The 26,650-nt window shown below is 41.7% G+C and overlaps 2 protein-coding genes across 4 annotated transcripts in view; both read left to right on the top strand.

Annotated features, from left to right (window-relative positions):
- The window catches only part of ccdc40 (coiled-coil domain 40 molecular ruler complex subunit), a 313,416-nt gene that overhangs the window by 143,915 nt on the left and 142,851 nt on the right, over positions 1–26,650 (top strand). The window lies entirely within an intron of this gene.
- Positions 6,678–26,650, top strand: part of LOC137793007 (axin-2-like) — a 71,860-nt gene continuing 51,887 nt past the window's right edge. For 2 of the 3 annotated variants that reach the window (XM_068588891.1, XM_068588890.1), the window contains exons 1-2: positions 6,678–6,835; positions 18,387–18,606. The gene's annotated coding sequence lies outside the window, so the exon portion shown is untranslated. Of the gene's footprint in view, positions 6,836–7,653; positions 7,679–18,386; positions 18,607–26,650 lie in introns of those variants that run through there. The other variant, XM_068588892.1, reaches the window with a different exon arrangement.

Below are 26,650 nucleotides of genomic sequence, written 5' to 3'. Positions count from 1 at the left end.
TGGCCAAAAATAGTCTTCATGGCATCTATTCCAAGCTGCAGATTCCTTCCTAAGCATCAAATACAGCACGTTTGACAGAATATCCCTCACTGCACCGTGAGCCTGCTATAGCCGCACAGAAAAAGAAGAAGAGTGAAATCATTTAGAAACTTTTAAATGAAGAAGTCTCTTTGATAGAAAGAGGTCCAGGGAGGGTAGTCTCCTTCCAAATTATACCTCAGATCAGAAGCCAGTTTATAATTTCTTAGTAATAAGTGTGTCAAATTCTTGATTGAATTTCAGCCAAGGCAAGTTTAGGGCCATATACATCTGTGCAGCTTTTTCGTCCATGTTTTCTCATACACACACACACACACACACACACACACACATGCACACGCACGCACGCTCCCACAAACACACGCACGCACACACACACACATACACACAAGATTAAGTTTCAACCACAGCCTGCTCAAAAGTTATTACTTAATACAACTGAGAATACAAACAGAAACCTGAACAGAAACCTACATTTCCTTATTCCCAGAAAGTAATGTCAATACAGTGTTGGATGATTCTTCAGAACACTGGTCATTATGCTCAATGACAATGTTTTTTTATTCTTGCTTACTCTAATATGAGAATGACAACTACAACTGATTTATGTTTGGTAAACAGTTACGGCAGACAAACCATAGTTAGAGTCAAAACACTTTAATAAGTCAAAGGTTTGTGACTGGACACAACTTTCAATCTCTTACATGCCAATCTGAAAGGCCTCACACCCAACTACAATCTTGAACTCATTTTCTTTTAACATTGGCATTGTGGGCAAAAAGTGAGCGGTGCACAATTGTCCAATAAGAACAAAGTTTCTTCGGCACTTGATGCTTAAATGAATTCACTGTAGGCACATGCATTTTTCAGATAGTTAGAATGATAGATGTAGATAGATATAAGACATATGTAAAAAATAAAAATGTGTGTTTTATATATTTGTATGTTAAATAATTAAACAAAAAATACTCTTAATAGCTATATATGAAACAGTTTTATCTGTTTGTTAAGATTGCCAAGCAGATAGTTTCTGTTTTTTGCTATTTTAAGACCTACAAAATGTGATAGTATTAAGTGTTGTGACATGGCTCCATTGGCCATATTGAAAAGTGAGACACACAGTTTGAACATTAAACATATGACAAATAAGGATCATTAACATGTGGGATATGGAAGTCAGGACAATCAGTGGTGTGTGTGTGTGTTTGTGTGTGTGTTGTAAGGTGCAAAACAAGACATGATTCAATTCAGTTTATTTTGTGTAGTCCAAAGTCACAAATTTGACTGGAGGGGACATCCCTGTCCTAGGACATCACATCGGATCAGGAAAAACTCCCCCCAAAATGGGCACAGAATTCATCATCAGGAGCTCTTCCTCACTCTCCAAGTCCTTGTACTTCCATGAATCGACACCAAAGCTCCCAAAAAAAATGCAAAGCCTGACCATTCAGGAGCATATAAGAGCGTACATGTTTATAGAGAGCTATCAACTCTCACTCTTTTGCATGTTTTCACACGCACTTACGACACACAACAAATTTCTCACGGCAAAAAGAAATTCTGAGGCGCGTTCGTTCCTTTTCAAACTCCCCGACCATAGATGGCACTAAGGAGCGCATCTGTAAACCTATTCGCTGCATGGCCGAAATTTTTTTTGAAAAGTTGGCAGCTCTGGATTATAGCACAATTCAACCATAGATATTTACATAAACCATAAATAGGACTTGAAGGTGACTCGTAAGAGCTCCAACAATTATGAAAGTATTGATTTTGATATCCTTAGCTTGATGCCACACATGATTGGTGCACTTATCTGGAAAGCTTACAACCCACGGAATCAAAACCACTGTCAGTCAAAGCCTCAGCAAGATACCAACCACATTGCATCACATTGCATTTTTACAGCCCAAAAACATAAAATATGAAATACTTATGGAAGAAACAATACTTGCTTGGTATGTATTGGTGCATCTGCTTGAGCAGAGCCCCTCCAGAGGCATCCAAGGTCCAGGAAGAAAGTTAGGACCTAAACCTACGGTTCACGAAATCTGCACTAAATTAATTACAAAAATATTTTTTTCTTTCCTGTGTTCTATCATCCACTAATAAACCAGTAACACATATACTGCTATATGAACCTCTTAACTGGTTTCACAAGTGTTTTCTGTATAGTATATCTTTTGAAATTATTTAAATAGCCTTTGTGATTGAGGAGATATTCTCTATTTAGGCCACATTTACACGTAGCCGGGTATTTACAGAAACGAACATTTCTGACCCCTCCGTTTTCAAAAATAACGTTGTACACACATGATCTTTTTCCAAAAAGTTTCTGTTTACATGAACCCACATAAATACGCCACGGAGCGCCGTGATCAGTAAGCTAACTGTAAACAGAGGACGCTCATATATAACGTAATGCATTTTTAGTCACGTACGGTGACGTTTGAGGACCTAAAACTCTGTTTGACCGAGTCCACACGCAAACACGCAAACGGAGTTTTCGTAGATCTCCGCTTTTGGCCGGAGTTTTTAGAAATGATCGTTTTCCGTGATAAAATCTCCGTTTTTGTGTAAATGAAAGGCCAAACTGCATGAATATATATGCGTTTTCCATTCGTGTAAACGGGGCCTTAGTATGGGTATGCAAACCATTCAGATTTTTGGAGAAATTGCCTGGGGGGTAAACGAGTTAAAACAACAATTAGGTAATTGTGGGGAAAATGCCGTAGAGCTACTGCGGCAGCAGCACAGCAAACAGTAATAGGGAGACGACGCGGGCCCATGTACTTGGTTATGATCCCCTACCACTGGTATCTGGACAACTTGGCAAATACAAAGGACAGATTGACAGGGCTAGGCAAGTTAAGGTAAGAATATATTATTTTAAAGGGGAACTCTACTGATTTTACAAATCAGTGTTTGGTTTTGGCCAATTTCTGCATATTTGGAAAAAACAAATTGAAATCTGATAAATTGCCTCAAGTGATGTCAGTTCTTGCTGAAACCAACAAGTTAAAAAATTAAAATAACTTACCCTTTAACATGTGTTTTTTGTGCACACACTGCTCCATCTGAAACGGACACGTTTTGATGTCAAGAATAAGTTTTAACAGCTGAATGTTCAGGCTATCCCACCCTTCCTTTCTCACCCTAATATAGTTCCAGGCTGCAGTCATTTGTGGTCCTTCACTGCTAATAGCATCCCCTTAAATGAGCTCCCATTTCCTCATCTCATCTGAGCCCAGCATGACCCACAGATAGTCTCTTGTAAATTCTCCCCCATCTGGCTCCTTTTAAGTCTATGTCAGACTGTTCATAATCGCTCTGTCAAAATGGCATCCCGTCACCACCTCTTCTTATGAGGTAGGACAGAGGAAGGCTGAGACATACCAGAGTCTGAGAAGTCTAGCGAGCCTGCAGCCCCCTAGATGTAACATGAGCAAATGAGTTTGTGTCAGGACTATTTTAGAGTTCCTTTGAAGTCTTATTTTGCCCCCTTTGCCTCCAGGGGGACAGTTCAGAAAAGAAACGGGGGTATAATGTTGTGAAAACTGCCGATAATGCCCTGATAACCCAAAAGGTACTACTGTCTTGATCTCAGGCCTGGGTGGTCAAAAGACATAATACGGCACTAGTCAGATATGCATGTCACTTTTTGTAGGATGATTTGTCTTTTTATGTCAGCTGTGTTCCTCTCTGCATGTTTGTAGCTTTAAGCCTCGAGTGATGTTTTGTGTATAGCGGAATAAGAAAAAATACTATGGAAATGTTTTTTAGCCAAAAATCACTGTTTAGTAGCACTCTGTTGTATTCGACTGCTGTTGCACAAGCATCCAAAGAGACACACATGAGAAAATTAAACAGACACATCACAATCAAACTACTGAAAAAGACATTGTTATCATCATATTGTACAAATTCATAGATCAATAGCCAGTAGAAGGTCTGTCGATATTAGCCGGCAGCAACAAGCTCCTCTGTGGAGAGCAGGGGGAGGGTAATATTCCTTAGACGAACCAAACAATGATTTTTATTCACTCACAGGCAAACACAAATGTGTACACACGCTAGGAAAACCTTTAAATGACTTCACACACTAACGTGTAATGCATTCAAAAGTAATAAGCCTTTTACTGGCCTGTCAGCAGCACCTTGACCTCGAACACAGGTTTTTGGGGCAGTAAAGGGGCCCATCTTGTCTCATCACTCCTCATTTTACCTCTTTAGCATCAGTGAGAAACTGCAGAGCAATAATGTCAACCCAATCTGAATCCACACATGCGCACATGCACACACACATCCACATGTACACACAGACTCTTTAGTGAAGATGGTGGATGCCTCCCGCCCCCTGTTGCGTCCGGAGCGATGTTCCTGGAGTGGGGACAGCGAGAGGGCATCCCGCAGTGCCGTTTGAGCGTCCTTGCCAGCGCCAGACAACTTCACTATCCCTGCCCTAGCAGGGGGCGATAATCACATCAAGCTCCCCTGACAAGAGGCATTGAATTCAGCTCCGGTCCCCTTAAGAGTCTGGCAACCAGCAGTCTCTCCTGAACATGCTGCTGACGTTACAATGAGAAGGTTTGTGTTTCCATTTTTTCCTCCGTGGCATCGCTCTTCTTTTATTTTCCTCTTTTTTTTTTGCCGGTGCCTTCAAAATGTATTTGGGAACAAGTTAGGATTCCATGTCACTGGGGTGAAAATCTGAATTAGCAAAATCTAGCGTTACCGCCATTGCCCTGTGAAAAATGTTATTGTATTGGTGCCTCCGTTCGTCATGGTGTATTTTATGTAATTTCTTCCTTTTGTTGTTCTGTCCTGAGGAATAATTTTGAAAAGTTTTCATAGGAAATTGCTTTTTCATGTCTGCCATTTTGAATTTCCGTAGATTATCTCCTGCAATATAGTATTGCAGTTAGCATTGCAATGGTCATTGTCAGTGACTTTACACACAGAATAAAAGGCTAAATACTGACACACTATCAGTATCTAGAAATTCACTTTAGCTCTATCCCATGTGTGGTCAGGAAAAAAAAGATGGTATCACTTTAAGAGGTCCCAAACCTCGCACTCTCAATTTTTGCCGGCTCCTCTGGTGAGCAACAGTATTACGATTTTTCTTTAGTTGTCAGCTTTTGTTTTTACAACCTCATGCTTCCATGTAATAGTTTTATATGTGAATGTTGATGGTATCTCATAACACAGTCTGCCCTCTCCGTGTGGGAGATGTTTACATTTTGTGACTACCCAATATTCATTCAATATGACTATTTTTGGAAAATGTCGAAACTGATCAAAACTTAAAATAACAAGGATTAAATGGGGGCATCCTTTTTTCTTCTGAAATCCACCAAAACAGATGAGAACCACACTAGACTGTTTTAAGCAGCTTTGTGGGCATGCAGAGCTCATCTGCTACCCAGGGAGTCTGGCTTCCAGCAGCTACACCCCATTCATCACCTGCTTTCAATGGCCACCACCAAGCCGCCTCCGGCTAGAAGGCCAGGTAGGGTGCCGGGTGCTGCACAATGTTCGGGGGATTAGCAATCAAAGGAGAGCGGAGGCTAAGGCCCTCCATCCCGGCTCGCCATTCAGTCCTAGCAGGGGAGGAGAGCTCCAGCAGTGGCCAAGGTCAACGTCTCCAGCTCGGCAGGAGGTAACTGGGAAAGAACCCTGGGAACCAGTCGCCTGCTCTGTGCTAATCCCGGGCTAGCAGGCTAGCAACACAGCAGGTGTCTCACCCACCAAACATTCACTCGTTTGTGCTGCTGATAGCATGGGTGACAACAAGATAATGCCTTGCTTTTACTCTCCTCTCACTTTCCCCCTCTTTCTCCCTTCTTTTCGTCTTTTGTTGATCTCTCTCTCTTGATCGCTCTGTTCCTGCCCTATTCTGCGGGATTTGGTTTTCTCTCTTTGAACTAAACTGTATGCTGAGTTAGCAGAACGATAAACTGGTACAATAGACTTTTGAGTCTTGCATAAATTGTCTCTGGATTTTCATGGGAAGGATGTAGATGAGAAGTATTGGGGTACAACGACAAAGACCATTTGAGGATACCTCAAGTTTCTCTCAAGTTACAATGGTTGTAAACAGTGAGGCCCTTCGTGAAAATATGTTTTATTTCGTGTGGAACATGATAATATGCAATGTTGGCTTAAGACATTTGAGAAGCAAACTTTTTTTAGTTTGTTAGAAGACTCCCTTTGTATTTGCTATCACCACTCTGAATCGCATGTGACGGAACAGTGATTACGGCCATCGTTTAAGCTGATTTGGCATCCTGTGGTGCGAGACATTGAGCTGCGAAACCCTGATGGGACAGCTGGTTGTAGACTCACAGATTGTGTCGTTCAGCGCCGAATACATTCTTCGAGATCGCAAACGGGCAGATTAGCTTAGCCCGCTAGGAATGACAAGGGGGACGCGAGTAGTAGGTAACGATGATGTAAAATTAATCGTTGTCGCGTTCCAGTCGGAGGCAAGAAAGCAACCTCCCCGCAACCCCACCCTCGCACAAACACACCCCTGTTGGGATATTGGCAAGTTGTCATGACGACAGGGATGTTCTCCTGATGAAGTCTCGCGCAGCGCTGTCCAATCAGATCGTGAAGCTACAACCGCAGCGTGAACAGGGGAGGACGCACCTATTCCAGTTGCACAATGCTGAGAAAGGACAGGCGAAAAACTGGACCACCAACGGGAAATTGGCAATCCGGGGGAGGCTGTCAATGGGCTGCCATGGTTCTACAATACACAAACAGCGGGGGTCGTGGATACAGGGGCTGCCAGGTAGGGGGTCTCCATCAAGTCTGAAGCGGTTCGAGCCGCGATTCTTTACTGCTATCAATACAAAGTATAAATGAATTGTTTATTTTCGCTGTTGCTATGCAGTTATTGAACCGTGCATATAATGTGGCTTATATGTGGTGTTGGGATGTTGTCGTAGCTATCGGACCGCTTCAGGTGCACTTCACCAAATTGGCAAATCACTCCTGCAGGTGGTTTTTACTAATGTGCAACAACTGCAAGAACCACAATAAAAAGCAAAGGGAAATGATGTGGAAATAGGGGAAATGTCATGTAGCATTAACTTTAATTTAATTTTGTTTTCGTTTCACTGCGGGATGTGTACCCGGAGAAGGAGAGGCTAATATAGAGAAACTGCAGGTAGCAAAGTGAACGAAAAACTCTCCCGGCGTTAGTTTGATTCAGGCCTTTTATTTCAAACTCAGGGGAGGATTTTTCTTTTCATTTTGCTGCGGGCTGACCAAAAGAGAAGCAGAGGCTGTTTGTTGCTCTATGAAAGAAAGGGCTCGGTGGGGGCGCGCTCTGTTTTTTTCTCCAGACACTGCAGGTAGCCATTATGGTCATCGCCCTCTAAAGCTTATTACTTTAACATATCAAATTGTAACTGTCTGAAAAACTAATATTCTTGTTTTATTTCAACTGTTGGTCTGTTCATAAGATGATCAAGAATGGAATTGAATTCTTGTTTTTATTTTTGAGCACCAAACCTCTTTTTACCCCTCCCTCCCTCAGCTCCAGTCTTCTATAGGGTCTCAGTGGGACGCCATTCGTCAGACTGACCCCCAGTAGAGGTTGTGTTTGACTCTTCAAACTTGGGATTCAAATGTAGGTTGTCAGCATGGCAAAACCACCTTTATTAGCTCATAGCTGGATAGCAGCATGTTTTTTTTTTTACGATCTCTTTAGTTGGACATTTTTGCTACGGTCGGCTCCACTGCGAGATGATCAGCCCAGCGGGATGGCTTTTGGGTCATTGTGTTGTTTAAAATACTGGGGAAACATTTGACCATTTCATAATGTCAAAGTATATTTCCCATTGGAAAGAAAATATTGCTTTGTTGTTGTTTTATTTACCCATATTTGGATAATTTGAATCACAGATGATTGGTTTCACACAATGCAGACTTTGAAATCTGTAGTGAGGTCTGACAAGGGCTTGCAGTGTTGGTTGTTGTGTGTGGTTATTTCAGCCACTAATAATAGGACATCACATTTCAAGTTTTGAAGTATTTTATGGTATAATAGTAATAGCATATTTCATATTTCAATAGTCATTCAGCAATTTTCAAAATTGAGTTGCAAAAGCTTAAGTTTTTGATTCAATATTGAAGGTAAAACATTTGGAGTATAAAAGTTGGCTTCAGACAGTCAAGCTAAAAGCAAGACAGGCTGTCACTGTTTCCAGCATTTTTGGTCCAACGCCAACAAAGTGAACATACTCACCTTACATGGAAGAATCTTATATGAGGCCTCGTCAGTCGATTTGATATGAGATACTCAAACTATAAAGCCTGAGCAGATACTGTTCAGCCTGTTATTGGTAACCTTTCGTCAAAGGTGCCAGAAGTAGCTCTTTACTTCAAGCTGATGTTATTTCCAATTAGCACTACCTGGAGAACAGAGAAAACATGCTTTACTTTGTTAACCTTTATGCAAGTCCACTTAAATTCAAGCTAATGGCAGCCATAGTGGCTATGCTACTGGAGTAACCTTGAGAATGAACTGAAGCTGTGACTACAAATAGAGTTATATAAATTCATAGATCTGTTTACCAGATTTCGAAAGAAACATTTTGTTGTTTTAATGGGCTTTATATGTTATAATATAATTATGTTAGCATATATTCATGCACGCTCGTCCCCTATAATGAATGTCACTTCATGCATTAAAGCATCTCAATAGGTCTGGATATAATTTCACTAAAGACACAGTCATGTGCATGTGAAACAAATTAACCCAGTGAAAAGTTGCTTCTTTGCAGTCACTTCCGAGTTTGAGGGAAGGGGTTTTCCCATTGCTGTGAAATTACACACCACAAATGTTCTGGAGAGTCTATGTACAATGATGTCAGATTGTTGCAGAGCGAGAGGGTTTGTAACAGGAAAACCGCTGAAGTGAGATGATTGCTGTTCTTGTGATGTAGATTAGTAACATTTGGGGACTGGGGTCAGATGTGGTGAGCTCTCCACCATCCTGTTTACTTTCTGACCTTGAGGCTTGGGAAGATGTTAAGAGCATTGTGTCCAATGTGAATGGCGTGGTTTGAACATAAATGATGTGTTCAAAGAGAATCAAAGACATGTTTACACGCAGGATTATTCCTTTCTTACAAATGTCATTAGTGTTTATTAGTTTCTTTTCTTTTTTTGTGTCTTTGCAAGCCCTTTTTTCAAAGAGCCAAAGGGCTGTAAAAGCTGTCTGGATGAAGATGTCAAAGAAACCACAAAAGCCCTCGGGAAACCCAACGCAACCTGCTTGGAATTCATTTATGGCATCATGTAATCAACTACTGCTGTCATCCAGATAAATCCCAATTTGAAACATGCTAAGAAAGAAGAATAATAAGATGATGTTTCGTGGGCTGCAATCAATCGCCAGAGACACATGTGTCACTAAATGTCATCTTGTGGTTGATTGGACCACCCAGAGGTTGCCCATTAAAAGCCATGCGGTTTTCATTGAAGAAGTTTTAGGGTTGCACCCCAAAGGCCGTTCCCCCTGCCCACCAACCCCACAGACCCAGATCCTGTGATCTATGGCTGGGGTCCCCTTTCGCAAATTACTGCAGTTGAAAAGAACACGAGCATGGACGAAAAAGAAACGAGGCCTCCAGACTGCTCGTGAGGAAAATGTAATTCCAAGCAGTTAGCCTGCATTCCTCCCAACAAGGAACCAGATCTTAAACAAACCATCTGATGACAGCCATACACCACTCCAGCGTTCACTCAAACCTCGGGCTGCAAATGTCCATTATGACCATGTGAAGATGGGGGGAGCAATTGTTGTAAATTAATTGCCCATCACTTGTCAGTGGAGTGCAGAAAAACTATAGCACTGTCAAACTGTGTCTCTCAGAAGCTGTCAGCCAAGGACAATGAATACATCCCATTTTTTCCCCACCTCCCTGATTTAATAGAGAGAGACGTGGGCCACAGACAGAGCTGTGAGAGTGTACAGCAGCAATGTGGTCAGGTTGTAAACACACAGACATGAAGAGGAGAAACGGGATTACAAACAGGTTTGATCTCCTCAGGGCTGTCCAGACCGGCTGACAGGGGAGGAGGGGAAAGGATAGGAGGCGGGGGAACGGTGATTTGGTCTCCTTTTATTCACTCCTCTCCCGTCAACTACCTCTCTCTTGCCGGCAGCATTGTCATTTGGGCTGCACGAATACAACTGAAAGTCCAGCATTGAAAAAAGCACTACAATGAAGAAAGAGACAGACAAACAGGCAGACAAATGCACCTGGAGGCTGAAGTCTTGGAAAACAGCTGAGTCCCACCAATTTGTAACCAGCACAATTTTCAATAGAGTCATAATGTTACCCTTTTCCATATTTCAGGTCAAAAGAAGAACCAAAACGTCTGTTAATGCCAAACAAATCAAATTAAATTTCTTATCATCGTTTCCCTTTTACAAATGAATCAAACACTTGTTTCAATTCCAGCAAAAATGAGTTTCATTTATCCGTATCCAGTTGTAATATTATCCTCTTTGTTCATTTCCTATTGGTCTCAGAACCACAAGGAATAGGCAGATCAGGAGATAATGATGGTGGGCCTTTCTTCCAGGGATAAGGCCCAGTGTGAGGATGACACAGTCGAAAGATGAAGGATCGTCCTCATCAGCCAATTTAGACAGGACAAATAAAGGTCTAGCATAGCTAGAAAGAAAACCATGTCCTTCAAGTTAATGTGTGACATCTAATATCATTTGTGCCTAGAAGGCAGAAGTCTCTTGTAAAAAGGGTAATTGTACATCTGCTGGAGAAATGTGACCCATCAGTAAAATCTCATCTTCTTTTCAGTATGTAAGGATTTGATGGCATATTGCGTTTTAAAGAGACAGTTGACCCCTGAATTAAAAACACATGTTTTCTTCTAGGCAGTTATTTATCATCCAGACTGTTTTGATTACGGCAGATAATCTGGATAATTTCAACTAACCAGTTTATTATTTCTGGGGGAAAATATTGCTGTTTTTTTTTAATGGCGATTGCCACAAACTCCCATTGTGTTTGATAGGAAGTATACAACTCTGAAAGTAGGCAACTGAACCCAAAACAATCTAGATTGACAAATAGCACTACAGTACATTTTACATTTTGGGTTGAACTGCACCCTTTAAAATCCATTGTCTTTATTGTGCTGGGAACAATACAAGAAATAGCTCCCGGGACTCAAAAAAGACAGTTTGTGGAAATAATATAGGGCTGTAACAAAACCTATCTATACTTATGAAATGATTACAATCATGATTGTAAAGAACATGCTTGTTCTAAAGGGTAAAGGTAGAGGAGCGGGATGTAAACCCCATAGTGAAACTATACGGGCTAGTTTAATGTGAAAAGTAAATATGTCCATTATTTTCGTTGACGCAAATCCTTACAGACATAGAACAGGTAATGGACATGTTTAAAAGCTTAAAAGATACAATTATAAGGCCTTTTTATTGTTTGGAACTATATTTGGTATTTACTGACGCATTTTATGTTCAAACAAAAACCTTACACGGACTATATTTCAGGTCTCTAATCAAAACACATTCAGCAAAAATGCTCACTCATTTCCCGGTTTTAGGACTCATTTCTTAATTACTCATTAACTCATGAATTACTGAATGCTCTAATTCCTTTTTAAATATTATAACTGTTTGAATATTTAATGCTTACAATTCACAGATTCCCAAAACGCATGTAGGGTTTTATGTGGCAGCAGTCTAAAGAAATTTGTTCGTTCAGAAGACTGAACATACTGTATGTATTTTAATTAGATCCCTTGATACTATAACTCTACAGTAGGTATGCTACCATCACACCAAATGCTTTCCCATAATGTAGTACAGCATATCTTACTGTGCCGTTTCTGTACCACGTGCTTCATGTTTTGCTTATGCAGCCACTGTAGTAAAAGCAAAACTGCTTCAAATAGAAATCCGAGCCCATGAGTGAGGGTTTATGTATAAGTGGCCATGATGGATCTCCACAGAGAGAGTGGAAGGGAACGACAAATGATAAGGTCCTGCCAGTCAGTGCAGACACACAGGCTCACAGAAATGTACGCACACACATTGGCATGCACACACATGAAATAGAGCTGGAACATCTGTCAGACACCGGCCCAGTGGTAAAGTTAAAAGATGAGGAGGGGTCTGGTGAATGCTCTGCTATTAATTTATCTCGCATTGCTGCCCATTGGTTTTAATTATAGTCGACTCTTTCAAGTTAGAAATAGGCTGCTTCAAAAACAGAACTGTCCTTTTTGTGTTTTACCATTGTTTCTTTGTGTGGGTGTGTGTGTGTGTGTGTGTGTGTGTGCGCGTGTGTGTGTGCGTGCGAGCGATATCTGTCTGTTCATCCTTCAGTCTTCATCCATCTGTCTATTTTGCATGTGTACACATTTTTGTAATTGATGATCATTTAATTTGTGCAAATGTGTTTGCATGTTAGCGTGTGCTTCGCCATGTATGTGTTGCACTGCCTTTTTTCCAGGCACAGCTGCAATTGGACTGGATTGATGTGTAACCCAAGCCGACACTTTAAAGGGCGAGCGGCCTGGACAGACGTGGTCTTGCTAGTATACCAGATGGGGCTTTATGATGAAAAGAGCGTAATCCCCATCCAGGCATCACTTCCATCACTTGTGCACTACAAAGCCATTCACCATTTTTTTTATTGCAAGAAATAATCTTTTTTTTTCCTACAGTCCCCAAACAGAGCCCAGTTTTAATGTTAATTTTTTGTACTTTTCTCTCCTTCTCTTGCTTTTATTCGGTTTCTATCTTTATCTTTCACTTCTCATAGCCTTGTCTTTCTCTATCTCTCCATATCTCCTCCCTACCCCACCACACACTCACCCACTCTCCCTTTGCTCTTGAAGACTTGCAAATGTGGCATTAGCTAATATTCAGAGAACCAGGCGAGCAATCCCTTTTTATTCGCCAGGGCCCTACTGATTGAGCTACAGTGTGTGCATTGGAAATGAGTGTTGCGCTGGGGCGTGCAAGCCCTATGCCTCTGATTGGTATTCAATATACATGTCACTGTAGGACATGCTAGTTTGAGGCTATGGGCTTACTATCTCTCGCTCTCTCTCTTGCTCTATCTCACCCTCTGTCACCCTCTCCTAATTCCAGTCTTAGAAAATGCCTTTCTTTGCAAACGTCACTTACAAATTGGTCACAGGGGCAATTAATTGGCTGGGCCATGCTTTTACTGTAAACGGGGTTGATGTTTTTGTTTTTTTTAAATTTTAGTTATGTAGCATGGCTTTGTCAACTTCATCTGGATGTATTCCCTGCCCTCACTGCCTGGTAACGGGTCACATTGGATTTTGTAGAAGACGGTCTCTACATGGAAGCTTTAATTAACAATATAGCAGAAAATGTAGGTCTTGCTCTAATTGTCCATCCTCTCCCTCGCTTGCATAATTTCAGAAGAAAATATAATCATCAAACATAATAATTGGTATTCACATTGCACACTTTTGCATAGTATCTTTCCATAATCTAGTCACTATATAAGTGTTTGCCTGCAGTGTATATCTGTGCCATACTCTCTGAATTCCCTTGGCCCTTTTACACTAAGTGATTCATATTTTTTTTTATTTTTATCGAGATCGTGTACAGCGGGTCCTCCCTCATTCTTTCATTTGTTTTCCACGTTCTTAGAGCTTCACTGTGAGCACCAGGGAAACAGAGGATTTCTTTCTGTCTTAAACTTACATCATGCTTGCAGAATATGTCAGAGATTGAACTTCCATTCACAAGAAGCGTGGAGTGCGTGACAACTGACATGGCAGTGGTGTGTGGCCTGAGCACAAGTGAGCTAAGATATCCTCGCTGGGACCCGAGCAGTGACGTATGCATCAGTGGCGGATTTGCAACTGCGATTTCTAAACAATATTTACATTAAGAAATAGAGAAGAAATGATCACCATTTTAAAAGCATACCTGTTCGACTTCAAGGCATTGTATAAATAAATCAAGCAAGCATGAATGAAGCATCAACATCTAACTTGTGTTTAGTAACTGTATTAACTCTCACGAGAAGACTTGAGGAGATGTCTATGAGATGAGAGCTCTGAACTTCATCTTAGTTGTGTGGGAAACACATGAACCTGTTTCCAGTTCAAACTTCCTCTTCTACCTCCCTTTAGGAGAGAGAAAAGGAGAGTGGGGTGGTTTTAGTGTTGGTGGTGAGTCAATACTCCTCTCCAGCCCAAGACACAATCACTCCTCTCCTGCTGAAATCTAAGGGCCTGTCTGTTAGTTCCTTCTTGTGGGCCTCGTTCCAGGTTTGCTTTGGCCCTCTTCCAGGTGTGGGAAGTGAAGTGTAAACAGTTTACAGATCTGCTGTGGCTGGGGAGGGCCAAGGGCTTTAGCTGGGAGGAATGTAACCTGAACACCACTTCACAGGGAGGCAGCGCTGCGAGATGGAGCGTTCGTGCATATTGTGTCAGGGCCTAACAGGAAACGGACCCAGCAGTTCAAGGGAGAGCCGGCTGGTGAGAACGCCTGCTGACGTCAGTGATCATGATGGGGGTTTCTGGCAGAGGAGGCCACTTGGCTTTTGCCCCGTAAGCTATCACTCTTGACAGTTGATCGTAGCAGGGCGGTTTTACAATAAATACGTACACTTGTATGAGTTACGCAATGTAGTGTATGATAAAGCACTGTCCGCAACGCATGGCCATCCTACAAAGCAGGTAACTACACTACAGTAGCGGGCCGTGGACTTTCTACCTGCACTTTCAGTGGATTTTCTTGTTGCTTTTACTAAAACGTTTTTAGTATTTCTCATTTTTTAGTGAATTACAGAAAAAAAATGAAAATGGTGCCAGTTACATATAATCGATGCACAGCTACATTATCCAATACAGACGTACTCTGATGCAATGTTGCAGTAATTATTACTATTGCCTCCCTACATAATTTGGGGGAAATTTTGGGGGCAAAAAAAGGTTTAACCTATAGAATTTTGCAGTTGAGCCCTTAAAATAGGTCAAGCTTCAAATAACGTTGCATGTTACATTTCTTAAAGTGCAACTAGTGTCTTTAATTAGATCGTCCCTGAATATTTTTTCCAGGTTTTGATATTTTGTCTTTCCAGGGCCATATAAGAGATATGCATAATTTTCACAAAATGAGTAGACCTTGTTAAGAGAAACTGAATTTGTTGAGTTATCCTCAAAATATATTGCCTAGTGCATGGTAACAGCCTGTCAATCATAAGTTAGCCATCCCTAAAGTGTACGCTGCTTTATTGTCTATTTTGCTCATAATTTATCAATAGACATCATGTTGTATTAAAGAAGACTTCAAACTAGTGATTGGTACCAGCTTATGTTGATAATGTTTTCTGAGCTAATAAATCAAGTAAAAAGTAGGGTCATTTTCTTGTCAGACATGTGGACAGGCAGACTTTTTTTGCAACCAGGAGGTTTCTCCCGATGGTTGCATGATTAGTACAAATTGTAATTTTGTTTGGGGTTGTTTTATTTAGTTGAAACTAAATACCCCAAGTAGTGTCCGTACCGTGGAGTTTATTGTATGCAAAAGCTGTAGTTAACATCATTCACAAAGACTGGAGAAATATGTTGATGTAAGAGTTGTCAGGTCTTTAAGTTTATTTAGGATTGCATCATACACATTTTCATGGCAGCAATCCAGCTATAAAGAAAGATGACATTTCTATTCTTTGTCCTCCATACTAAGATGGGGCATTGTTTCTACACCTGACAGAAAAGGGGACAACGTCAGACTTCCACGAATTGCAAAATTGAAATCCGAGCTGTGGGCAACCATTCAGTTCCGAGTTAGGTTAGTGCTATTAGCAAAGGACTAGTATACTTTTGCAAACTCTGTTTGTATTTAAATAGTGCTTGTTTAAAAGAGAGTTTGCATTTGTTTATATCTTTAAAAAAAAATACATACAAGTAGCAATTGTACATTCAGTCCTGAGATGGTCATAACACCTGTATTCATGAGCAGCATACTGGTGTATTCATCATGCGTGTTTTAAATCACCTGGTGTCACATGATGTGGATGTACTCTTTCTTTTGTCTGAGAATGAATGCAGCTGAACCTGCTGTTGCTGTAGCACTAAAACTCAGAGCAGGAAAATGAGGTGCTGGCAACAAAGAGCTTTGAGGAAGTAGACACGTATCTCCAAGGACACATACCACCCAGCAGATCAAAGGACCTAGAGGACGTGTTTGATGGGGAAACCACACTGGTTTTCAAAGCATTGTATCCTGCATCTCAGTAGCCCAGCAAGGCCCATGATAGAAATTCTAATGCATCCGCCTGTCAGTTAATTGAAGCCTCATTATGTCCCTTGGGGACAGCAGGCTAGTCTTTGGAGAGTATCTTTGTCCTGCTGCATGCTCGTCATTAATTATTATTCCTCAATCACCTCCTCAATAACACCGTTTATTGTTTGAGTGTGTTTTTATGTCTTGTCACCAATCTTTTGTCTTGGAAGGAGACACTGATGTTTGACAGAGAAGGAGATCACAGCTATCCACATACTCACTTATATCATATCAGCCTACCTTTGGGGATGTTGTGTGTTGGCTGAGGAGATGTTTGGTTGTCAGTATTGTGCATTTGATCATGGGGAGGGGGATTCGGAGTGTGTACCTTTGTTAGTCTGCATTGCAACAGACTATATACTAGAGGACATGAGAAGGACACAAGGGGAGATTTGGCTCGATGTTTGTGAGTTATTGTATTTGGCAAAGCAGAATCATTGCATATTTTACAATAGAAAGACTCACACACAGTCAGAGTAGTCCTGTCATTGCAGATGCATGTCCCCCTCTTCCCTCTGAGACAGGCAATCTTCCAGACAGACAGGAAGTCAGCCCTGTCTGTGCCAAGTTCGCAGAGAGGAGCAAGTGATGAGCGATGGCAGCTGATCTGAGCCCAGCAACGTTTCTACACATGGCAGATGCGGTGTGCAGTGTGGAGTATACACTTGATCTTTGTGAAAATATACACGGCTCAGCATATCATGGGTGTATCAAAGTTATCTTGGCGGGAATCGTATTTGACATGCACAAACCCATGTATGTTTTCCAGCTTAACGTGTCTGTTTAGCCAATGAGGGGATGATGCTGCATTCTGCTAACAGTCCCGACAAATTGTGTCTTAAAACCATGACGAATGGTATCAATTGCCCCAATATTATAGCATGTCTGCAGCTGTGTCAGCCGGGAGCCCTTTCTCTGTGGAGGTGGATGATACTCCAGGAGTTGACACTGGCGCTTGTTTGGGTTCAAAGAGCAGTTATTGAACACATCACCTCGCTCATCACGGTTCATTGCCGTAGCGCAGCATTTCTATAGTTTCCCACTCTTGTCTTTGTGAACTACTATCTCCAGTATCTCCAGACCAAATGATCGGTTAGGACATTGAAAGGGAAACTGTGTGCATTCCCTCCGTAATCCTAAGAGGTATTTAAATATGCTCTCTAAATAATTATGTGGTCCAGCCGGGAGCATCCAATGAATTTTTCACAAAAGCACTTTCTGCTATTTACATTCCTAAAATGTAATGTGGTTTACTTATGCAGCTGGACGACCAGAACCAAAGCATTCATTCCTGGGGACCAAGTGCAGGCAGAAAAGGAGGGGGGCTGAGACGAGAGGGGGGGGGTGAGGAGAAAAAGTTCAAAGCGTGCGAGGTCGAGCTTGAGGGTCACTCTCTCAGTGCCTTTTCACTGCCTGTGTGAATAAATAACCGCCAATTGACTTTCTAATCGGATGGGGCCTCATAAAATATGCAGTTTAATAATAATGGTTATCATGGGTCCATTTTTGTTTTCACCCTGTGTTTCAGTTTTGACGCATCTAAAGCAAGCTGTTTATAAAATAATGATGGGGCTGCTGTTGCCTGCTACCTTTTGCCTCTGAAATACAAAATGACAGCCAACTATTTCCCTCCACCCCTCGCTCACGAACGCCCGTACCTGCTGGATTTTCCTCTGATTGGATCAAAGCTTTGACCTGTGTTGCTTGGTGACCTTTCCTGATACCACTGATGCCTCCAGAGTAGAGAACCTTGCCGGGGCACCGGAGAATTACCTCGATGGTAGCATAGTCGGCGGCTGTCACCAGGCCCTTGTCTTTTTGATGTCACCTCTGACACCAGCCTCTGTAGCTTTCCCAAAGGAGATCTGACGCCCTTGCTGGGCTGTGAATAATAGAATATATCTACCTGTCTTCGACCACCATTGTCACCTGTGCTCCCTATGATGAAATGTTCCCATGCTTATCTTCAGGGGTGATGTGTTCTTCCTGTCTGTTCCAGGGCTCAAAGTGAGGCGTCCGCGGCCAGCCATGGGAAAGAGCTGTCTACAAGGTGGCCCAGCTGGCAGTGCCCATGGCTCCCGGGGGGCCGAGAGCTGCCTGACTTGGAGATTCAAGGACGCTGAAGGATGACAAGGGGCAGCTGGAGAAGCAGAGGACTCTTCAGTCTCTGGGCAGACACTAAGGGCCGCAGTCAATAGCGAGAGAGCGATAGATAAGAAGTAAGGTTCAGCGTCCTTTCTATTAGTGCGATTACAAAGTCCCCATAAGACTCATTGCAGGTTGTTTTTTTTGTGTATGTATGAAGCTTACTGCGAGTGCCTCTTATAAGCATGTACCTCTTCATTTGATCATTGCATTTCTTTCACGTTCAAATAATATATTGTAATATATCTTTATTTGGGAAAATGAAATGTAATGTAATTTTAAGTGATTTGTAATATTACATCCACAGGACACCGCTCTACATAAACCTTTTGCTTTCAATTAGTGCTTCCGGTCTGGTCCATAACACCTCCCAGTCTTATCCTCATGCCTGTGGTTGCTGACAGACCACTGGCCTGTCAGTCTTTCCTCAACAGTCCTCAGGAAGAGATTCCACCGCCGCTCATAGCTGTGTAGGAGGTCATCACTTCTACATGTAGAGCCCTGCCAATGAGGTTTTTAAGGATTTGGCAAGGGGCTGATGCATGCATAGATGAATAGATAGATGTAGTTTGTAGAGGTTAAGGTACTGTGAGAGAGCTGTGGTTTGGTCCGACTTGTGGCTGCTTCCGTAGCTGCTGTCACTCCTCAGATTCTCCGATCAGAAGGCTTATTGTTGCCAGTTGGCATCGGATGTAACGGTTTATTTGTCTGTGTTTAAATTAAAATCCCCACAATATACTTTTACATTGTTTTAACGCATATTTAGGGAAGGCTTTACCCACAGTCCATGATATCAGTAATTATATATGCATCACAGACGTATGGTAAATCAGTGTGCAGGAAATCAGGATCATGGCTGTGTGGTCGTTATGCTTTCCATCAAAGCCAATGTCCTCACGGAGCACATGTGTGTGTCAGGCATCATCTGCTGTAGATTACTGTAGTGTGGAATGTCTGTGTGTTGATCCGGCCCCCACCATTTTGTCACCATATGTCACCCCTTATACCCTTTTGATAATTGTGATATAATCTGTGCATGACCTGCCAAATTTCTAAGACGAAACAAGGATTTATTGTATTTTTTACCTACCTTCAATACATCATTTTAGTCCATGGACTCTATATAAAAAGAGGACGTAGTCACTGTGACGGTTTCTACATATTTCTTGGCGCCACCTTCTTTTTTTGTCACAAGAGGGTCGAGCTTAATTCAACAGAACCCTGAACACATTTTTGAGAAATCAAAATGTTAAAATAAACTTTTCATGAAGACACAACAAAACACTGTGTGAAAGACCAGACAAGAACATGGTAATGACCTTTAAATTAAAAGGTAGCCATGCCCTAAAGTATAACCTGCCTTATTGTCTACACTCAAAATGGGACCATAGTTTTACTAAATGAGGATTGTGCTGCATTGAAGAAGACTAAACATTGTTGCAATGTTTCCAGAGGTAATAAATCAAGTGAGAAGACTTCTATACAATCAGCCCCCTGCTGGCCATTAGAAATAATGCAAAATAAGAAACTTCCTGCTACCCTGCTTGTAGAGAAGCTCTGAATCCATGTTAAGCCAAAATAAACCAGGTTTACGCTCTGCTCAATACAAGTAAAACTTAAAAAAATATTTTCTTATTTCTACCACCGTCTCCTTACATTTCTACCTCACTCTTTCTCTCCACCTACCCTTTCTAACTACATCTCCACTCCCTGCCTCAACCCCTCTTTCTGGCTCTCTCAAAGCCAGTTGGAGATGCATTCCTCATTCCTAGAATGCACATAGAAATGTTCAACTCTCTGGCGTCAGCACTTCTTAAAAAGGGCTGATGCCACTGCCGCTCCTTCAGCTTCCCCAATCCCTCCTCCCGCCCCCAAAAAAGAAGTTCTGGACAGAAAGAATGATGTGGAAGGAAGAAAATCTGCTAAATCCGCCAAACCCAGGAATGTATTTTCATTAAAACAAGTTTGTTTGAAGGGATTGGGAAGGTGAGGGAGGCAGTATCAGAAGTTATCAGACCTGAGGGCTCAACGACTGCACAGTTCTAAACGTATTTGAGAAGCGGAGAATGAGGATACATTACATCTGCTGTAGGCACATATACTCAGGGTGGAGGCTTTATTTGGCTGCAGCACTTGCTAACAGGAGTTTGTTATCTACGGAGAAAGCTCCTGTCTTAAATCCATTTTGCTGCTTTTTGCTTGGTAGATTGAGGAATAGTATTTGTGTGAGTGATGGCCTGTTTATGTGTGTGCGTTGTTTCTCCCTAGTCAGCTTCCAGGAGAGGTAATTACCAACCACAGGAACACAGGACTTCCTGGAAGAAGCTTAGCGTAGCACACTCACCTTCCACTGTCTTAAATGTGACCAGCAAACTGGGAGAGCTGCATTCCCCCCTCTACCCCATTTACCATTACAAAAAGACATGGCTACATTTTGTATTATTTTATTCTCACACCTTGTTCTTCGTTTTCTTTTAAAGCTGTACTGGCCATTATTTTTTCTGTGGGATCTGTGAAGCATTTTAACGTTTTTAAGGTCATTGTTTCCGTGTTACGGCTCGCAACTTTACTGTTTTGGTTCAATCTCACTGCTCACATCAACCTTGTTTCCAGCAGCAACAGGCAGCTGTTTTCAGTGAAAAATGCTGCTGTAAAAAAAAAAGCTGCTGTAGCTGCCCAACACCAAAGGGCAGCCGGTGAAAGTTTAAAAGGAGCTGGTGAACACAGTGGAGCGTTTAGCAGCTAATGCATAGTTCATACAACTTTAGCCCTAATTTCCCACTCACAATATCTTATTTTCCTTATTCTTTCAGCTGCAACACCAGAGGTGTAAAACAGACTTGAGAGCAAATAAAAAAAGAAATAAACTGTAATAATTCAAAGTGGTATGTAAACATTCGTATCATAGGGTTGTCACAAATAATAATGTTGACATCCAAACTGACTAAATAGGGCCATTATTATTAGATTCTGGTGGTGTGTGTTTTAACGGGGTTACTTTACAATTTATAATACTAAAGCATACATCTAAACAACACACTGCATTTTTGAATTTGGCAGCTGCAACTTTATTGATTTTAGCCTGGAGTTTGTATCTTTGTGATTGGTCATATGCTGCAAACACTACTCCTTTCATGTGAACGCATTGTCAGATTGCGAAAGCCTGGGCTGATATAACAAGTTGACAACCCCTATCGCAGGACTGCATTGCAGGATCGTGGTTGTTTGGGTTAATTAAGTGTGATAACGAAAATGCACCCTGGGTAAGTTGAACTTTGTTTGTAGTACAAGCCCCAAAGGTCTGTTGAGTGCAGGGCTACTGAGGGACAGGTGAAATAAATCTGGATAGAGCAGACATTCAGGACTGTCAGGAAAACACACAGGAAGGCAGGAAGTGAAACAACTTAAGTGAAAAGTTTATTTGCTAAATGAAAAACACGATTTATTTGATGGAAACAAATGATTATCTCACAACAAGCATGACAACGAAAGCTCTGTGTTTTGCTCGAACAAAAAATCCGGTCTTGTGCATGACATTGTCATTTCCTGTATCACTTCACACTATATACTCCCTGGGGGAATCCTTGTGGAGAAATTCCTTTTCATGTGTGACTCCCATTGCCAGGCAATCGTGTAGCTTCACAACAATTTCAAGATTACATTGTGTAGGGTAAGCAGCTATCGGACAAATTAAAAATAACCTGGAATGAGAACTTGGTTTAAGCCGCACATACACGTAAATAATTATCTTTATTTAATTTATTGTCAAAGTATCACTCTTGTCAGTATTAAGACTTAAAAGAGTTAAGAGAAGTTCAACAGATGAAGACACTTAAACAGTCATTTAGGTAAAGTTATTTCGAGAAATAAATTAAGGCTTATTCAGGAATTATTACTCAAATTGTCAAATTGTTTTGAGACCCATGTTGTTCTAAACACCCAAGCCACAGGGCACTAACATTAGATGCTGTATTTTGGCAGATGCCTCTCTCCTCTCTGTTTCAGCACTTTGTTATCCGTCTCATATAACTCCCTGAGGTTGCATATTATCACCTAACAGGCTGAAACCAGGAAGAAATGTATCAATCAATATCTTTCTGTGGTTTCAGTAATCCCCGCTTAAGTGTAATAGGCTGCAGAAATCCACTTTTTCCTCCAAGCTGACTCAGTCAGATAAACAGGCCCACCAGGCCTTTTTGGTTGCTCCTCTCTTGCTGCGTGCGTGGCCTTGATCAGCCCCGGGTGGTGGATTCACACGGGGACCACCCCTAGATTCAAAGAACCTATTGCTCTCAGCAGCCTTGATCAGCAGCAAGTAAATCTTGCATGACTTTAATAGTATATAAACGCACAGAGAACTGCGTATGAACATAATTGCGTATACACAAACAGGCGGTAACGTCATCTGGCAGAATAACATGAATCTAATTTGATGACACACAAGAATAGACACACATTGAAATATCTATCCATCACTGAATGCGTGTCCACATTTACTGAGCCATGTGTGCAAATGCATTGCCAAATAGTCACACATGCACATATTTCAATAAGAGACGTCATTGAAACATGAAATGCCAATCCTCGTTCATCACAAATACACCATCACACAAATAAAGAGACAGAAAAAGCCAAAAAGTTAGGAACGACTGCCAGCAACACATGCAGAGGAGTATCCCCTCATTAAAACCAGATCCACAGTGTTGTGTGTGTTGCTTTCTCGGACCACTGGTGGTGATGGGGAAAAAGCCGACACCTTGAAGTTGAGATGTTGATGTCGTCAGTGGGCTGCAATGTGCGTGCCAGATGAGTCCAGCCATTCACTCAGTATCACCACCACATACAGTAAAACTCCCACAAGACCTTCTGAGACACTTCCTGTCAATCTCCCTCTGTCTTTCTCCTCCTCGCTCCCTCTCTCTGCTGTTGCGATGGGGCGGAGGAGGGCGATGGAGGGCGTTTGAAGGCTGGCAAAAAAAACGTGAGAGAGAGAAAGGAACGGGGCAGTGGAGAAAGATAGGGATGAAGGAGAGTGGGGAGGGAGCAGAAAAAAAGATGGAGAATGAGAAATATGAGAAGAAGAAGGGAAAAAGGGGAGGAGGAACCAAAGAAAGAGGATGGTGGGTGTTTCTTCTTTTGTTGTTGTTTTCTTAGAAAATAGCTTTAGACCCTGGGCTTGGCTGATAGCACTGCTACTGGCACACAAATACACATTATACATGCGTACATACACTCGAACAGACACTCCCTCCTTTTGCTTGCTCTACATGGCAATCACCATGGTAACAAAATGTACAGAACACAATCAGGGTGGGATATTTTTAAGTTTCAAAGGCACGGAAACAACAATAAGGACAACAAAGGGAGGAACAGATGAGAACTGGGGAGAGAGAGTAAGAGAAGAGATTTAGAGAGCAAGAACGAGAGTCTAAGTGCAAGCAGATGGACGTGTGTGTGTGTGTGTGTGTGTGTGTGTGTGTGTGTGTGTGTGTGTGTGTGTCCAAGGTCACAGCCCAGAACCATCTGTATGGGGAAAAGGGAGAATAAGGGATGAGGGATAAAAGTAGGTGAGTCATTCCACCTAAATTAAGAAATGTACATATTTTCTCATTTACCTCTGGCAGTTTCTATCCTTGCGGATAGTTTTGGTTTCATTTGTGAAGGCTTTGAGATGTCCAACTTCGAGATTTCAGCCTCCATCGTATTATAATGGAGATGAATACACATTTTATTTTAGGTGTTCGCATTGAAACACTAAAAACATGTGCTTGCCTTTCCTAGAAACCGTGATTTTATAGTTCTGTTAAATTTTCTGTCATCAACCACTCCTCCAGTGGCCTTGGTGTCTAGAACAATGCAGCTGCTGGGTAGGTAAGCCACGTTGTTGTCTTCATGTCAAGATATAATATACATATATATTTCCATAAAATTGTCTTGATATGTCATCACAGATTAGGGAAACAGTCTTAATTGAAATATTGGCTCATTCAACATTAATGCTACAGCCACTATGTTTTTCAATTTCCATTCCGGTGCAGAACGTTATTTTGTGTTGCCCTGTGTGATCGACCCATTTTGACAGCAAATAGGCAACGAAAACACAACATGCTGCAGCCACAGAGTCACGGAAACAAAATGGAGTCTAGAGATTAGCCGACCATAGCATGTTGGACAATCTACGGACAATACTATTCCAGTCAAATTCATGTGCATGCGCCACACGATGGTTTACATCAGGGGTGTCAAACTCATTTTAGTGAAGGGGCCACATGCTGCCTATTTTGATCTCAAGTGGACCGGACCAGTAAAATCACAGCATAATAACGCATAATTAACGACAATGTTTCTCTATGTTTAAATCATTGGTGAAGGTTATTAGATGATAAACTCTATTTTAAGGTCTTTCAACAATTACCTAGAAACATAAAGACCCAAAATTCTGACATCAGGCCTCTGTTTGTCTGCCTGGGCTCTCCTCTGCAGACTCCCTCGCTTTGTGACACGTTTGTGACGCCACTTTCATGACGTGATCCATGTTGAACGACTTCCAACACAATAATATCAGTGCTCAAATCAGTTGCGACTGTGGATCAATTATGTGCATGTCTGTCTTATAAGCAGAGGATCAGAGGTTTGAATCCCAGCTCTGATCATTTTGTTCTTAAAAAAAAATTAATGTAAATTTCTTTTTTTTTTTTTCTTTTTTTTTTGATTGAACACCCTGGCGGGCCGGATCCGGCCCGCGGGCCGTATGTTTGACACCCCTGGTTTACACCATCTAGACACAGCGGGACAAGCAGAAACTGACTAGTATCACAGCCACACAGGCAAATAGCATGACCAGCTCCCCTGCTCATGGAGCAAGAGGAGGGAGACACACGCTGTCAGTAGGTGTGGGACAGGCAAACAACATTTTAGAAGACACATTGATAATTCATAATTTCCTATGTGGTCTGAGACAGTTCCAAATTTGAGAATAGGAAAATATTGAAGAATCACAGATGTGTTTGTACCAACGGTTTAAGCACTGTGAAATACACATTGTCATTGGCATTTCCTCTTCTCATTTCTTCTCTTCTCTTCATGTGAAGTCTTTTTCCAACTTATCTGAACGTGTCCATATGCTGCATTTCCATGTGTGGGTGTGTGCGTACACGCACACATACCTGTACATGTGTTTGCTGTGGCCTAAGTGCAAGCATGTGTGTCTTTGTGTGTTTGTGGGTATGTTTGCCTGTGTGTGTGTGTTCGCCTCATCCTTCCTGTCTGGGTGTAGATTTAGTAAGGACAGCTGAGTTCATTTCAGAAGTTGAAGGAGGTCGGAGGTCAGACACTGGTGAAGCTGGCCTCTTTTACTCAGACCACCTTCTAGCAGTTGCCAAATAAATCAGAGTCGTGCGGAGTGGTTTGGCAAGCATGACATACCTCCCTCCCTCACACTCTCTGTTTCTGCTTTCCATCCCTCTGTCTGTCTGTCTGTCTGTCTGTCTGTCTGAGTGTCTGTCTGTCTGTCTTTCATGCTCTCTCAAACACATATCCAAACCAACAGCAAACCATAAAGCCACATCTGGCCTGCCTTTCCCCACTGGACATAAGCAACTCTGCCACCTTTCAAATCCTTTCCTTTAGCCGTGGCACTTTGATAAAGAAGTAACATTCGCACAAAGCTCCAGATCCACATATTTAAATTCAACAATTTTTTTACTACCAACTCACCCAATACCGCAGCTTGGTGAATGGCCCTAGACATTATAAAATGATGCTCTGTGTACCCATCTAGCAACAGGTTTGAATGTATAACCCACTGCGTGTTTCCATTTGTTACGTGTATAGTGTCTTTTCAAAATAATCTTCTAATCTCGGTTCATTTAGTTTTTAGGTTTACTTGGTGAGGGTTCGGGTTAGGCTTGGGTAACCCTTCACACGGGACACAAACAGTTTCTTGTACCCAACTCTCCACCCGGATCTCCTCGCTCAATATACTATGTCAGCTTGTCTGAGTTTGAATGAGCGAGAACGGGTTGTTAAATGAATTTTTATCTTGGCATATCATTATTTTATTGATGTCTTCTACACGTATCAGACTAATCAAATCCAGACTTTTATGAGTTGTGTACT

Source organism: Clinocottus analis, unplaced genomic scaffold (assembly GCF_023055335.1).
Source record: "Clinocottus analis isolate CAN_PGR_092001 unplaced genomic scaffold, fCliAna1.0.p SCAF_22, whole genome shotgun sequence".
NCBI lineage: Eukaryota > Metazoa > Chordata > Actinopteri > Perciformes > Cottidae > Clinocottus > Clinocottus analis.
The sequence above is the reverse complement of the archived record's forward strand: the minus strand, read 5'-3'. Positions and strand labels throughout refer to the sequence as shown.